Genomic DNA, 14,717 nt, shown 5'->3' on the forward strand with positions numbered 1-14,717 from the left:
CAAAGTATTACTTTTTAGAAATCTCCAGAAGCCTATTAAAAGCTTACGTGAACACAGCTTTGCAGGAACTAACAAATGGAGCAGTGCAAACATACCCAATGACAGAAGGCTGAAACAACCCACCGAGGTTCGCTTCATCATTCTCATCCCCTTCAGGCATCTCCCGTGGGTGCTCTGCTACCAACTGTCTAATCTGCCTTCCCCACAATGATAAGATGCCTCTTTAAATATAAATCAAACATCCCTTCCAGTCACACTACATGGTTGTACCCACTAGCATCCAGGGGTCCCTCCAGTGGTACCTACTCTTCCTTCCCTAGGTGAACCACTCCTATGTGTTTGCTCCCAGAATGTTATTTTATCCTTTACTGTTTAAGTCCTTTAATGGTCAAAATACAGTATTCATAAAAGGCTCAAAAATACATTTGGAAATGGTATTGGCTTTCTGAAATACTCGTAGGAAAAAAAAAAAAAAAAGTTGTGAGAGGTTTAAAACCAAAGTAGCATAGCCCTAATTTTCCTTGACAGGTTATATAAAAAGTTTTATCATTTTCTAGTCCAGAGTCAGAATAAATCATGCAATATCACATGTGAGTATAACTAAAACCAACTTCTTTTCCATCTTCATTACACACACAAATTCTCACAGGAGATCAGCTGATGTGATTGGTATATTTGTCTAAGAACGTATTATTTGGTTATTATAATAACCAATTGAATTTTGCCTCCATAATCCATCTCTTGATCAATTCCCACTGGCCCATCTTCTTCAAGCACTGCAAGCAGCAGCGGCAGTTTGCAAGCCAGCAGAACTCTGCTCTCATGCACACACCAAAACAACAGCAAAGCCTCGCTCATCACCACTGCTGCTTCAGAGCAACTGCACACAGTTTCAGATCTTTAAAATCAAGGCAAAATACAGCCACTGATTTCAGATATCAGACTGCATAGGGGATTTGAAGGATAATGTTTGGAGTAAATATGTGATTAAATGCTAGTTACCTTAGACCTTAAAGAAATGACTCTTCCAGAAAAAGAGATTCATAAAAGTGTCTTACCTAAACATTTTTCCTCTAACGGCAACCAAGTCGGAGAAGACCATTATTACAGATGACCGTACAAAACAACTATTCTGAAGTGAATGTTCAATACATTAATTTTCAGATATACTTGCATATATTTTTGTATGTAACTGCATTACATAAAACACATGCATTGGCAAATATAGTGTAACTCAGTCACATTCTTTCAGTAAGAAAAATTATTTTCAAAGAGGAAGCTCAGTACAGTTTATTAAGCACATGAAACATAAGGATATGTGAATTTTTTAAAATGCACACTGCGAAACTGGATGCATTTTTTTAAAAAAAACAAGCAACTCTTAAAATCCCATACTGAGTGATTATTTCTGACAGGCAAAATTAGTTACTAGGAACGACAACAGCCATTCAGCAGCAGCAGGGTATTGTGAACATATAAAGATGCATTGTTTCCATGAGCGTGTAATCTGTAAGATAATGTTTCTTAGGAGGAACCCCTGGAAAACATAAAAAAAAAATGAGGGGGACCCCAATATTCAGGAGGGCTTGATCCAGATACAAGAGTGAAAATATAGGAACTAGCAGTTTGTGTTAAATTCTAGCTTGCTAGCAGGGAAACTAATGCAGCGTGACATCCGTGTTTCAGACTGCAGCTTGTAAAAACCTCCCTCAAAGCATCCTTGGGACAGATGCAAAGGTAAGAGGTGAAACAGAGACACTGCAGGACATGGATGCAAAGTTAGCACTGCAGATTTGCATCTCCATCTTGCAACTCATGCCAAAGACACAGAAGCCTGTTTTAAATTCACGAGGGCACATTCATCTGTCCCTCAGCTGCTCCAAACCCATTTAACCAGGAACAATTAAGCGACTTAGAAACAGCAGCACAAGCTGCACAGGGCAATTACTCCACAAGCCTTCACAGTATGTATTTGGGGAGCAGGGAGGTAAAGGCGAATTCATTCCTTTTTTTGATGTTCTCCTTTGCTTGACTTTTCTGTGATGCACAGCAACAAGGGTATTGTCACGCTATGTGTTAATGGTGAAATTTAAAACATCTCAAACCATCTTTTAGTCCTGTTTGCTTGGATCCATCTCGATGTGAAAACACTGCAAGGCTTACCCATTTTGCGAGCTGTGCAGGGTCTGCTGGCGGGCGCAGGGGCAGCAGCCCCAGGCCCTGGCGCTCTGCCACCCTGCAGACTGCCGTGGACACTTCCCTTCTCCGTGGGGAGCCCACAGGCAGCCCCAGCTTTATGCCTGGAAGCAAACCCACCCTTCCCACACTCCAGCCTTCCCTCGCATCCTGGAGGTGAGCTGGTATAGATAGGGTGTTTCTCAAAGAGGCGAGAAGGCTCTTCAGTTCACAGCTCAGCATGCTTTGACACTGCGTTTTCTGCATCTGTTTGGTTTGGGTTTTTTTTAACAGTGGAAGAAACTGCAAATTGAGAGACTGAGTCAGCTACAGTTCCTGTAACTAGAACAAAAGAGCAATATTGAAAAGCCTGGCAGTACTCAGGTAGCCATGCTGGATGGAAGCGGGAAAACACTGCAAAGCTGAGTTTCTTTTGGAATTAACAGTTAGTTTCCTTGGCTTCACAGGACAGTGAGTCCAGCTACTGTTTCAAAGACCCACAACGTGATAACACAAAAAACTGGACCACTAAGACTTTGTCTCCCACGAGCTCTTGCTTCTCCTTTTCTAACCTCCACAATGCTCACATACCTGCACATCAGGGCTCTTCAAAGAGCTTTTCTGGAAGAGAATCAGACTGGAATATACCAGAGGCAAGCTGGAAAGAGTTTGGATAGCGGGGCCAGGACACGGGCACCAAGAAGAATGAGTCACAGCTCCCGTCACATAAGCAGTGACTGCTGTACACCAAGTCAGAGTTGCGATACGCAATTCTGAAAGAGATGAAAGATAAAAAAGCTGCCAAAACCACAGCCGGATGGAACTGCAGCTTCTGAGCTCAACAGGGACAAGCTTTCCAGCCTCATTTACGCTGCCCAAGTCCTGTCATCTCTTCTTCTGCAACAACACAACAAGTTAGAAGGAAAAATCTTAACCAGTCCTACATTCTACACCCCATAAACTCCTGGGAGTCCTGTTACTCATTTTTTATCATCTTCATGAACTTCTGGCAGATAGCGTTCTGTGTCTGGGGCCCACAAAACAGAGTTGAAGGGCCTTGTCTTTAAAATAAATACATAAATAAATGAATGAATCCAAGGCTGTTGTTAAAAGGGGGCAAGTCTCCTGGTTTGCAGAGTTCATGAACAAGCATCTTTCATGACTTTGGTGGTGCAGCTCAAGTATTTTACTTCTAAAAACAGCTCAAGGAGATCCCAGAGTCCAGAATATCTGCACAATTTCACAAAGAAATAGAAGCATGGGTGAGGTGGAAGACAGTAGAGTCTGTCATCCTTTAACTATAATCGAGCCCTTCCTTAGTCTGCATTTGCAAAAGAACAAGGCAACCTAATGTCATCATGGTATTTACATAAAAAGATTCAACATATACAGCACTTGCTGTTCCAAAATGCACTGCAGTCATTAAGTACCACCACACTCTCCTTTGGGGAGACAGGGAATGTTCACATCGAATAGATCAAAGCAGGAAAAAATTGCATGACTTAACCAGCTGTTATTGATGGAGCGAAGGGTGACATTAGAAATCCTGACTTACTGCTTTAGCCACTTAAATGTGCCAAACAGCAAAGTAAAGAAAGAAGCCTGCCAGCATGTTGATGATGTATTTAACTGCAATTCACTTGGTCCCAGAAGCAGAGTTAAGAGTTCAATATAGACTATGTAGTTATGAAAGCCTGAGTGCACCCAATGAAATACAGCGGGTCCTTTTAATTCAACAGGGTGTTTTTTTTCAAAGGTATAGTTCTGAAATTTTTTTAATTCTCTTACAACATCATTTGCAAGAGAAGTTTGTTAGAGTAACATCAAGAATTCCTCGTGATGGCTAGACTAAGACTATCAAATCATCACGGGAATAGGAAAGTCCTGTCAAGTGGGACTTGTCAGAAAATTTGCCTGTAGTGTTCATATAAGGCTGGCATTAAAATTTCCATCCAGCACCTCTACAAACTCAGCACAAAACAAAGGCAAAACCCTTGACTTCAGGAAGAACAGTACCTAGCACCATCCTCATGGGATGGCACAGAAAAGAGACAAGCTGCTCTTCAACCAACTTGGTCAACCAAAGGCCACAGCCTCATACATCAAAAGCCAAGGTGGTTACAAGCACCCCACAGCATCAAGGCCACATATCGGGATCACTACAGTGACCAAGACATTCTGTGTAAGTCTGCTGGGTCTACGGGACAACCCACACATCAGAAGGAGACCCTCGAGCACTTTTCTGGCGCAATTTCAGAGGCAGCAGCTGAAAAAGTCAGTGCAAAATGTGACTGTCACCAATGAACGGCAGGTTTGCTTGCCCTTGGGAGTGTGCAGCTCGCCAAGGCATTTCCCGCTAAGCAACACTGACAACAAAACCAGAAACAGCAGTCTGCAAATGGAAACGTGTACCCACCACCAAAATGGATTTTGCCAGAAAACAGAAGCTGACAGTTGCTTTTGCTGTTTATGTCTCTAATATCTAATAACCATAATGGCTTTGTGTAGAACAGGATGTAATTGGAAACTCCATGATTGTACTTAAGTTGTCAAGGACACAGTTGTCATAGTTACAAGTAAAACTCAAGTGTCTGTTATTCATGGTTGCTTATTTATTTATTGACACCAACAGGATCAAATACTCCCACTACTGTTCAGAAAAACAGAAAAGGGGAGACTGGTTTCATCCTTTAAGTCTCGACAAAACAGTAAATATTGCACACGACAGTGTAAGTCTTCCCTAATAAACTGGCTTTTTGCACAGCTGCCTTCTCTCACTCCACCTTCAGCTGGCATTCAAGTCAGTCTGTTCTGAAAAATGCAGCAAAAGCCCCAAGCAAGATGCAACACACGGGACAAAAACCTCACAGCTGTGGCTTGGAAGTACTGAAGTACTGTACAGTATCCATCGTGACATGGCAACACCTGCCTGAGATACCTACATGAGACCAACAACCAGGTCAGAGCTGAACCAGCAGCAAAGCTAGAACAGAAACCTTCAGTCCTTCTATCAAGTTTTAAAACTCACCTACAGTCAGAAATGTCATTACACTCATGTGTCCAGGTTCTCCTCCTTAGATATCCTCTAAACAGGGTTTGGTGGTTGGATATGAATACTTTTTCTTTTTTTTTTTTTTTTTTAATACAAAAATCCTTCAGCCCTGGTCTCTGTTTACCCCCTCTCCAACAAATATTGGACGAAGAAAAGATTCCTGATCCATAATCCAATGAATACAGGTGGGAACATTGTGATTATAGCACATTAGGATTCAGGTGACCTATGGAACTTTTTGAGTTGCTCATTTTTGATTCAAGAACTATTTGAACAGGTAAGCTAGGATGAGATGTGCCTACACTTTGCCTGTGAAAGAAATACATTGTCTCAGGAAAAGAAAAAACGGGGTCAAAAAAGCATCTGTTAGAAATTGGGCCAGTTCTAGATCCACAGCTAAAAATACCTACATGAATGGCATAACTGTATGTAAGTGTTGGTAAAAACCAAACACAGCTAAACTAATGGCAGATGAAAATTTTAAGATTTTATTTTAGTTTGTCATTCCTTAATAGTTCCCACTGAAAGAAATTGCACTTTGATATTTCAGTGAACTTTACTAGTAAGCTATGCATAAGAACCTCTCTTCAAGCCTGCATATTTTGAATTCATTATTTTAAATGCAGATGGCAGCAACATATCCAAACCATGCCTGTTAATTTCCACACGCTTCCCACATCAAAACAGTCCAGCTCTCATCGGGTTAAACAGCTTAGACGATGATACAGCCTGCTTTTCACATTAGTTGCTCCACAAGTGTTCTGTAGCTTTGGAAAAATTAAAGTATTGCAAAATACCCTCAAGTGGAGCTTCAGCCAAGGAAATTGAGTTATATTCCTTGTAAGATTTTATTTCTCAGCATCCTACCACTGCCTTCTCAGAGGTCATGAAAATAGATAGATAAATAGCATCAAATAAAATGTACTGTAAAAGCACAATTTATTCTTCTGCTTCCTGAAGTCATAAAATAGCTCACTTGGAGGCAGCCTGCACCAAACCAAGGGAAGCATCTTAAATGGGAGTGAGTACTCCGGTTTCTCAAGGTGACCCCCATTCCAGCCGAGGACACAGAAAAGCAGACGCATGGAGGAGATTTCTATTACAAGGGGTCCAGCAAACAAACCAGGCAACAGCTAACCATGCATAGCCATGACAGGGACGTTTTAACATCACACATGCCTGCACCTACATACGACACGCATCCACCTCTGAACAGAAAGCACGAACGCACAGCCCTTGCAAGCTCGGCTGAAGCCTGTGCTAACCTCCCCCCCACCCCCCATGCCGGGACAAGCCAAAGGCACTTACACGACCTGGATGAGAACTCCTCGCAGCCAGCTTGCTGGTTGAAAATGCCGCTCTCTCCTTCACTTTAGAGTAGGCTGCTGTCGGCTGTGCTCATGAGAAATGCCATTGCTGTCCGCTCCCTCCAGCAGCCGCTCGCGACTGCCAGCAGCGAGAACAGGCATTACCCAGAGGAAACCCCGAGCCGTGACCCTGCAGCTTAGCTGGGGGAGATGCCCCAGTTAATGAAGGTTAATGAAACCAGCTCCTGCAAGCTATACCCTGTGCTCAGTCAAACCCAGTGGAGAGTAATACCCAACCTGCCTCAAACTGTGATCCCCTGGCTCTGCCCCTTGCTGCTCCAGTACCTCTGGCATGTGGAGGCAGCCCATCAGCTCACACCCCTGGGAGTCTGAATTCACCTGAACGTGTTCTCCGCAGGTTTCAGAAAACAAATCCTTGAGATGCAGAGCCAGACTGTATTAATGTCTGAAAAGGTACATTAGAAGCTGAAGAACAGGTTTTGCCTTTAAACCCCTTAATTTTACTCTGGCTTGCAAATATCCCGAGAGTGACACCTGGGCACACAACTGTTATAAAATGACCTTGGATCAGTTCAGCTCCTTCAGGTTGCGCACAGGCGCAGGCAGTACAACAGCCAGCACACATCCTAACGCCACCTCCTGCCATGCGCCGCTTGACACAGGGGATGAGACGGGGAACGGGGGAGACCCAGACATGCACAGAGAATAACAGCAGCATCCCTTCAGGCCCGTGGATGCAGAGAAAGGCCAGGGTGCCATCGCTGAGGCAGGGATGCCATCGCCAGGTTGCCATGGTGCCAGGGGGCAAAAGGGAAGATGTGCCAGAGCGCAGAAAAAGGCTGAGCTGCTTCACATTTAAATCCCTGTAACAGCATTTCGGCTGAGCCACTGCATGGTTGCTGTGGCAACAGAGGAGTGAAAAATCACAGAGGAAATCTGTAATTATTACAAGCAGGGTGGTGACTTACCCACTTCAGTAATCAGGGCATTCAAACGACTCGAGCAGAGGAGAGGGTGCTGGGCTGCACTGCAGCAGGGAGCCAGGGCCGGACCCCAGCTGCGGGACCTGCTTCACGCTCTGCCTCCTGTGGCCTCCAGCATGTGGGCTCCAGCAAGGGACACGACGCTGTGGCAGGGTGCTTGCCTAAGGCCCCAGGGGCTGCGACCACAGAGCCTGCTACCACGGGCTGCAAGGGGGGAGACGGGGCAGCAGCCTGGTCCCTGGGAACCAGAGCGAGCCTGAGACTTGTGCTGCCTTGGCTCAGCACAAGCACAGCAAAGTGCAAGGAAGGGTCTACCACAGACAGAGGAAGGAGTGATACCAGAAGCAAGCAACAAAGAGAGAAGACACAGTGCTTATAGGAAGCAGCAAAGGTCCCTCGCAATTCAGTAACTCCAGTTTATGCTGCCATTACAGCACTGTGCCTTCTTCCACCTTCTCAGTGCAGCAACAGCAGCAGTATTTATTTGTTTGAGGAGGATGCTGTGATGATTACTGTGCTAATACAGGAATGATGAGGGACAGAAAGTCATTCAGGTAGACCAAACACACCTGCAGTATCTCTCCATTGTAACATTATGCTGACACAAATAATTTACGCACCAACAGATGCAATGTCAGCATCCACACAACCGATTTGTATCCATTGCAGGAGTACATGGTTTAAAGTCACCATGTTGTTCTCCAGAGCCTTCTACACAAAATGGACAACTGATCACCATCCAAACTGCTCACAAAAATGCCATTAACACCAACAAGGAAGGGAATCAGATGTGGCTAACCCTGTTTCGGTTCCCTTCTCCTTTGCCTGGGATCCCACGTGAGTACTAGCGGCTGTCAAGAAAGGCACCCAGACTGCAGTCATTTATAAGACAGATACCATACTACTCCTAAGTACCAAGCTGTTGATTTGATCCAAATTAAAGACTGAAGCTGATCCCTCACCTTCTTCATAATTTAAAATCTGTTATTAGTTACACACACAGACTGTAAATGACATATTTAAACTGGCCTGTACTGGTTGCCAGACAGTAAAACAAACTGCTGACTCTATATTGAACTTGTTAACTGCTAATATATCACAGAAAGTGCAATAATCCTGTTCTTCAGATGGTTAGCACAGGGACACATCACAAAGTAGAGGGGAAAGGACTGAGAAAAGTTGTAGGTATTTACATTCACCACATATAAAACATCGGATACAAAGACAATGCCTTGTACTGGCGATTTATTACTATACTTATTCAGCGAGTAATCAGGATTATGACTCCTAAAGGGCAAATTCTTGTGCCTCTGCTGAGTGCAACCTTAGCCTACATGAGGTGAGGCTAAACTTATTAAACAAAATTATCTTGGATGGAAAGTACTTCTTTGCAGGAACCCCAACACATTGCAGCTTTTCCCATCTACGGCTCGTCAAAAGACTGCTTCCTACCCTAGCGCATTCAGTAACATTACACTAAGTGTAGAGAGGTAGTTTTTCTTCTCTGAAAGAAGTAAAAAGCCTCATGAACAGGGTGGAATTCACCATAATCAATGCTACTAACACCAAGGGATTTCTTTTGGTGGGCAGACACTCAGCTTAAAAAGTCAGAGGTTGCATGTGTGCATGGGCACATGTGAACTGCATGTGCATTACTTACAAATCAGTAACTTACACCGATACAGGGAGAGTGAGATCACCCCCGTCTGTTCTTCAGATGCCAACTACTTCAATTCACATTAAATAGGAGCACTTCACATTCAGAAGGAGAGGGATATAGGAATTAAGTACAATTACTATAAATTTCTACTGTTCAAAAGTCCTATTATTTCGCCTGTTTCTTCAAGCAATAGGTTAAAAAGAACAGCAGCTGGGCAGTTTTCAGAACAGTTAAGGGAACACAGATGCATACACAGTGTTAATCAATAGACTCTGTGGCTAAATTCCCTATTATGTCTTGAAAATTACTTTTGGGCTACAGATGGACAAAGAAACTAGTGCCAACATGATTCAGCAAGATACGTATTTCTCAAGCGGTCCCTTTTACTTCACTAGGCCCATTCACAAAACTGTAGTTGTACATGAGCCAAAGCACCCTGTTGAATTACAAGCAAGGTAGAAAAACTCGTAGCTGGAAGACTCACTGAAGGGTATCAAAACCTGAGTGTTACCAACACATGGCTACTGCATAAACTGTGCTTATTCACTCCTTATATTTTACTTATTTGACAAAAATTATGAAGCTGCTGCATTACAACATTTCACACAAGTACTAAATACCTGGTCACAAATTTGAGGAGGTGAATTAGGCCTTATTAAGTGTGCTAATGGCTAAACTCACTGGTAAAGTCTCATCAAGGTACATCCATATTCCACGCTCTACTCTCATGATAACACTGACACCCACATAAGAGACTGAGTGCTGTTTTTTCAGGCTGGTACACACAAGCTACGAATCACATGAATGTGAAGATTCCATATGTCACATCTAGATAGTTAAAAAGTGTTGGGCAGATTTGGGAAGGCTGCTACAAATATTTCTATTACGGGTTGAGCAAGTCCAGCATAGTTGCTGGGGTCAGAAAAAGAGGGACCTGGAATCAAGAAACTGTTGAAGGAATTCTCATGTAACTGTGATGCTCAGAGAGACTGCACAAGTTGGGAATGGGAACACAAACCCATGGTATTATGTTAGCTGCTTCTGGAATCACAGATGATACCCACTACTTCCATTTCATAAAGGAGAAGGCCCATTGGACTGGAATTACAGACAAACTAAAAGCAGGAATGGAAAGTATCTGGAATATCCACACTCCAAGCATGTTTTGAAGCCCTGCAAGAAGCACTCAAAGCCAGTGTCCACGCCATCGCCAGCCAGTGTCAGTGCCGCACGCTTCACCTCCCACACAAACCATTTCAGAGCAGCTCTGTGCTGGCTCTACCCATTTCCAGCAACCAAGAGTGCCACTGGACGTCCTGCAGCTCTGCCAATATCCCCTAAGGAACATCCACAGGTGCTGCAAGGAAACATTTTGCAAATACAGCTTGTAATGACGAATACTAAGTAACAAATAAGCTGGCAATACCACTAGCCTTAGCATGCTGGGACAGATAGAAGATGGGGCTTTCTGTCAAATGCCACAAAAATGCTGTAACAAGGGCAAAGAAAGGCACCTGAACCTGAACTGTCCAGTGGCGTGGGGCAGCAGCTATCCTCCCTTTTAGCACTGTCAGGCAAGCCTGCCTCTGTAACTACAGTATTGCCACAAAGGCACTAACAAATACTAGGAATGACTGCCATATCAAAAAGAGATCAAGGTAAGTCTTGCGTAAGATAAGCCAGTGTAATTTTAAGCAGCTCCCCCAAGTTATTCCAGGACGAACACAGTCAGTACAGAACAAGGAGCTAGTAAGTTAGGTTAAATGGCTTGTTTATTTATTTAACAAAAATCTATTAAAGGAAATGTTTATCTTTCTAAGGATAGCTTATGAAAGTAAGCAGTGCTAGCACAGTGGGACAGCAGAGTGCTTCCCTTCAGAGCACTGTCCTCCATCCTCCTTCAGTGGTACTTAACCTCTTCCTCTCAAGAGGCCCCAACAGAGCACTGTTCTAGTAGCTCATAAAAAGAAGAAAAAAAAAAAGGCAAATTTTTCTGCTCCTTCACAAAATTAGGGTTTCACCAAATGGATGCAACTACAGGATTTATCAGTAATCAGGTAATTCTTCATAAAAGTTACAAAATCACATGCTTTGTTACTCTTCAGAAGCACTGTGTCAGTATTATCTCAAGCTGCCCCTTTTCCCTTTTTGCTGTTAACTAGTGACAGTAGCTGAAAGAGATAACCAAGAGATTGAAGTTTCCCAACAGATGAGAGGAATGTGGCTGCAAAGCTTGCTTATCAGCCAGAGCAGAGCACCAGTTATGCAAGGCTGCATATGGATTTTGACCAGATGCAACAGTCCCTTTCTCCTCCCTTTTCCATTCAGAACAATAAAACTGGACCTGCGAGCTGTTTCCCATCCTTTATCAGATCATCCTGGAACACAATTTTCCTGGTGTATTTTCTGCAAAAAAAAAAAAAAAAAAAAAATACACTTTATGCAAGTGTTGCACCTAGAAATGATGTATAGTGTCACCCAACCAACCTTGGGTAAGCAAAGGTAGTAGCATCATCTTAGCCTCTTTTCTGAAGAACTCCACTTTCATCTAGCTCCCCTGTCACCTGCATGGCTCAGTCTTCCATCCTCACCAGAGATATTCCTACTGTTGAAACATCCCCTACCCATGAACCCACGTTCATCATCAGTCCTACCATTTTGACTGAGCAAAGTTCTGCTACACCAAAACCTACAGAGAAGCACAAGAACAAACTCTGAAATAATTCATGATCACATAATGGTCCAGTTTTTATGAATAAATTAACACCAGGAATCTTACAGGTTGCATCATAAGACATATTTTCCAACCACCTTCTTGGCCAAGGAAAAATAAAGATTACTGATGAGAATTTAAGCAAGTAGTCACTGATCTCCTGCAATTGCTAAAAGGCATTTCCGAAAGAACCGGCATTTTGGATTTCATAATTTGACAAAAAGCAGCACAAGATTTGTTAGCTATAGTTACTGCAATGCACAGATGGTTGCTGGTATCATGAAAGTTCTTCTCAGACAAAGGCCCCATAACGTCATGAATCCCTGGCACTGCTTGTCATTACCTCCATTTGCCTCTACTCCCTCTCTTAGCAACACAAGCTAGCCCTTCTATTGTTTTTCTTCAGCTGCTTTTTACAACAGCCAAGGCAGAAGCATCATGTTACAGCAGTTATGCCAGCCCCTTACAATACCCACTGCCCAAACCATGGAACAAACTGAAGATTTTTCACCCCTGTAACTCCATTACCTGATGAAAACTGCACTGCAAACAAGGAGTGTGGAATTCATCTGAGCCAAGCTCATCCTCTGCTTTCCTACCTCCACCAGCACACTCTGATTGTGTAATCCTATGTCCCTCTCCAGGAAGCTGCATTGCAGCAGTAGCTGTGGAGCAAAAAACAAGGTTTGCTTTTAACTGGAGCTGGGATGAGAGAACATTGAGGTGGATGGCAGTATGATCCATAGAGGTAAAACACATCCCTCACACTTGCTGTCTGGGGACCGTTGCTGTCAGTACGCTCAGCAGCGTGCTTTGCCTGAAATGATGAAATCAGTAAGGATTCAGAAGTCACGGCCTCTAGCCTGTCCGCAGCACTGTGTGGTAGGATTATGCTCTGGCCTATTGCCAGGAAGCATCTTATGTCTAAAATCTGTCCTGTCATGCTAGAGCAGTTTGTTTTGGTTTCTAAACAGCTTTTTAACCTGCCATATTCTCTAATTCCCACTAAGGCAATCATTTATATCGGCAGATTTATACAGTGAGCTATGAAAAATGCTTCAGTAGAAACTTACTCCCTCCATCCTACTCCCAGTGTCCTCCTAATTGTTTTTGGTGTACAACACACCATGAGTATCAAGCAAGCACCTGGCAAAAAATGTTATTCATGCCAGATGTGGAAAGACAGGTGACAGAGAACAACAAGATGGCTGGTTCCTGTTACTTGGCATCTAACGTGAAGAAAGCCTGACAGCCAGATTTGGAGGAAATAATACAAACAAAAAATATGACTGCTAATAAGTTACACCAAGCTTATTTAAAATACTTAATTTTTATGTTATTTACATTACTTATTCACAATTTTGTATTATTGCCAGACCAATTTAGAACATACAAGTTGATTTCAGTTGTGTTTACTGTCAAGGGATGCTGCCAAGAACCTCCACTCACTATATCCTTTGCTAAAAGAGGAAGCCAAAATTGGCATGCTGTTGTGATGTTCAAAGTCTTTAATCAAGACTGAGCCTGCTGCAATACAAATACAAATGAGGGATATTATTCTTTCCCTTCCCTGCAAACTACTTTTTTTCTTTTTGTTTCCTGTTTTCCTCAGTGGCTTCTGCAAGCCTATATTCTTGCATTACTCATTCAAAAAGGAAGAGTGCTGGAAGGGCAAGGGGTGACATCTCTTGTGACAAAAATCTGTAGGGTTGTTCATTTGCTGGTAGGAAGAAGCAGAAGAGGTGATTTAATACCAAGATTACAGGGAAGAAAGCTAGCACGAAATCATCCAGCACTAGTGTACAGATTTCCATGAAGAGTTTGCTGCCTTGTGTTTTGCCTGGTACAAGGCTTACAGATGGTAGCTGGATACTTTAAAATTGAGCCAAACATCAAAAATAGGACATCATGAAAACATCATCACTAATTCATATCTTCTCCCAACACCCACTGTTTTTTGCTCTGTAAGAAATCAGTGATGAAACCAAGGTTACAAGGGAAGGCAAAGCCCTCAAAAATAGCACCCAAACCAAACGCAACAAACAACTAGAAAGAACACCTGGTGCTGGAAATCCACACTCTTTGGTAACAACTCTTCCACTCCCATAGATGTATCACAGTGCTTTCTAGCCATCCAACTGACCCACAAGTAACCCGTGTCCTCCAGGCTGACACACCCACTAACATTGCTGGCAGTGTGAAACCTCTCCTCAGTTTTTCTTCATTTACTCTGTCCACCCTTCCAGCTTTCCTTTCCACACAAGCAGGTCTTTTACCCAGCAGGCTAGCCTATGTTCAGCTATACCTCCTACAGAGCTACAATGGTCTTCCAGTAAAAAGCATTTGTTTTTAGAGCCGACAGGTAGGACTAAGAACCCTCTAAAACAGATTCGAGAGACAGCGAACACAAGGGCTGCAAAGCTATGTGGGAAGAGCAGTAGAAATAGGGAGTACATCATGCTGACACTGTGGGCAGGCTAAAAGGCTTCAGGAAAGAAAACTTGGTGCTCATGATGTGCAGGTGGCCGAGGAGATGAAAGGAAACGTGAGAAAGATGCGCTGAACCCGATGCCAGAATCCATGCTCACAAACTCAGCCAATACAGCTGTGAAAGTGGCACTGTCAGCAGGGAACGCAGAGCAGACTTTGACACAAGAACCTGAATCCAAATGTCTCAGCTGACTCAGTGAGAAGCATCATAAGGGAGTCAGCACAAAATACAAACATGCTGTAAATGTGCAGGTTTCTTCCTCAACAGCAGTCTCCTCCTGTGGCTACGGAACAGCTTTCTGCTTGGGAAGACCAC

The 14,717-nt window shown here is 43.3% G+C and overlaps 1 protein-coding gene across 2 annotated transcripts in view; it reads right to left on the reverse strand.

Moving 5' to 3' along the window:
- The window catches only part of ABAT (4-aminobutyrate aminotransferase), a 57,503-nt gene that overhangs the window by 37,326 nt on the left and 5,460 nt on the right, over nt 1-14,717 (reverse strand). The window contains exon 1 of one of the 2 annotated variants that reach the window (XM_005244114.4): nt 6,536-6,649. The exons of the other annotated variant lie outside the window; for it this stretch is intronic. The gene's annotated coding sequence lies outside the window, so the exon portion shown is untranslated. Of the gene's footprint in view, nt 1-6,535; nt 6,650-14,717 lie in introns of those variants that run through there. 2 annotated transcript variants of the gene reach the window in all.

This window comes from Falco peregrinus, chromosome 5, assembly GCF_023634155.1.
Source record: "Falco peregrinus isolate bFalPer1 chromosome 5, bFalPer1.pri, whole genome shotgun sequence".
NCBI lineage: Eukaryota > Metazoa > Chordata > Aves > Falconiformes > Falconidae > Falco > Falco peregrinus.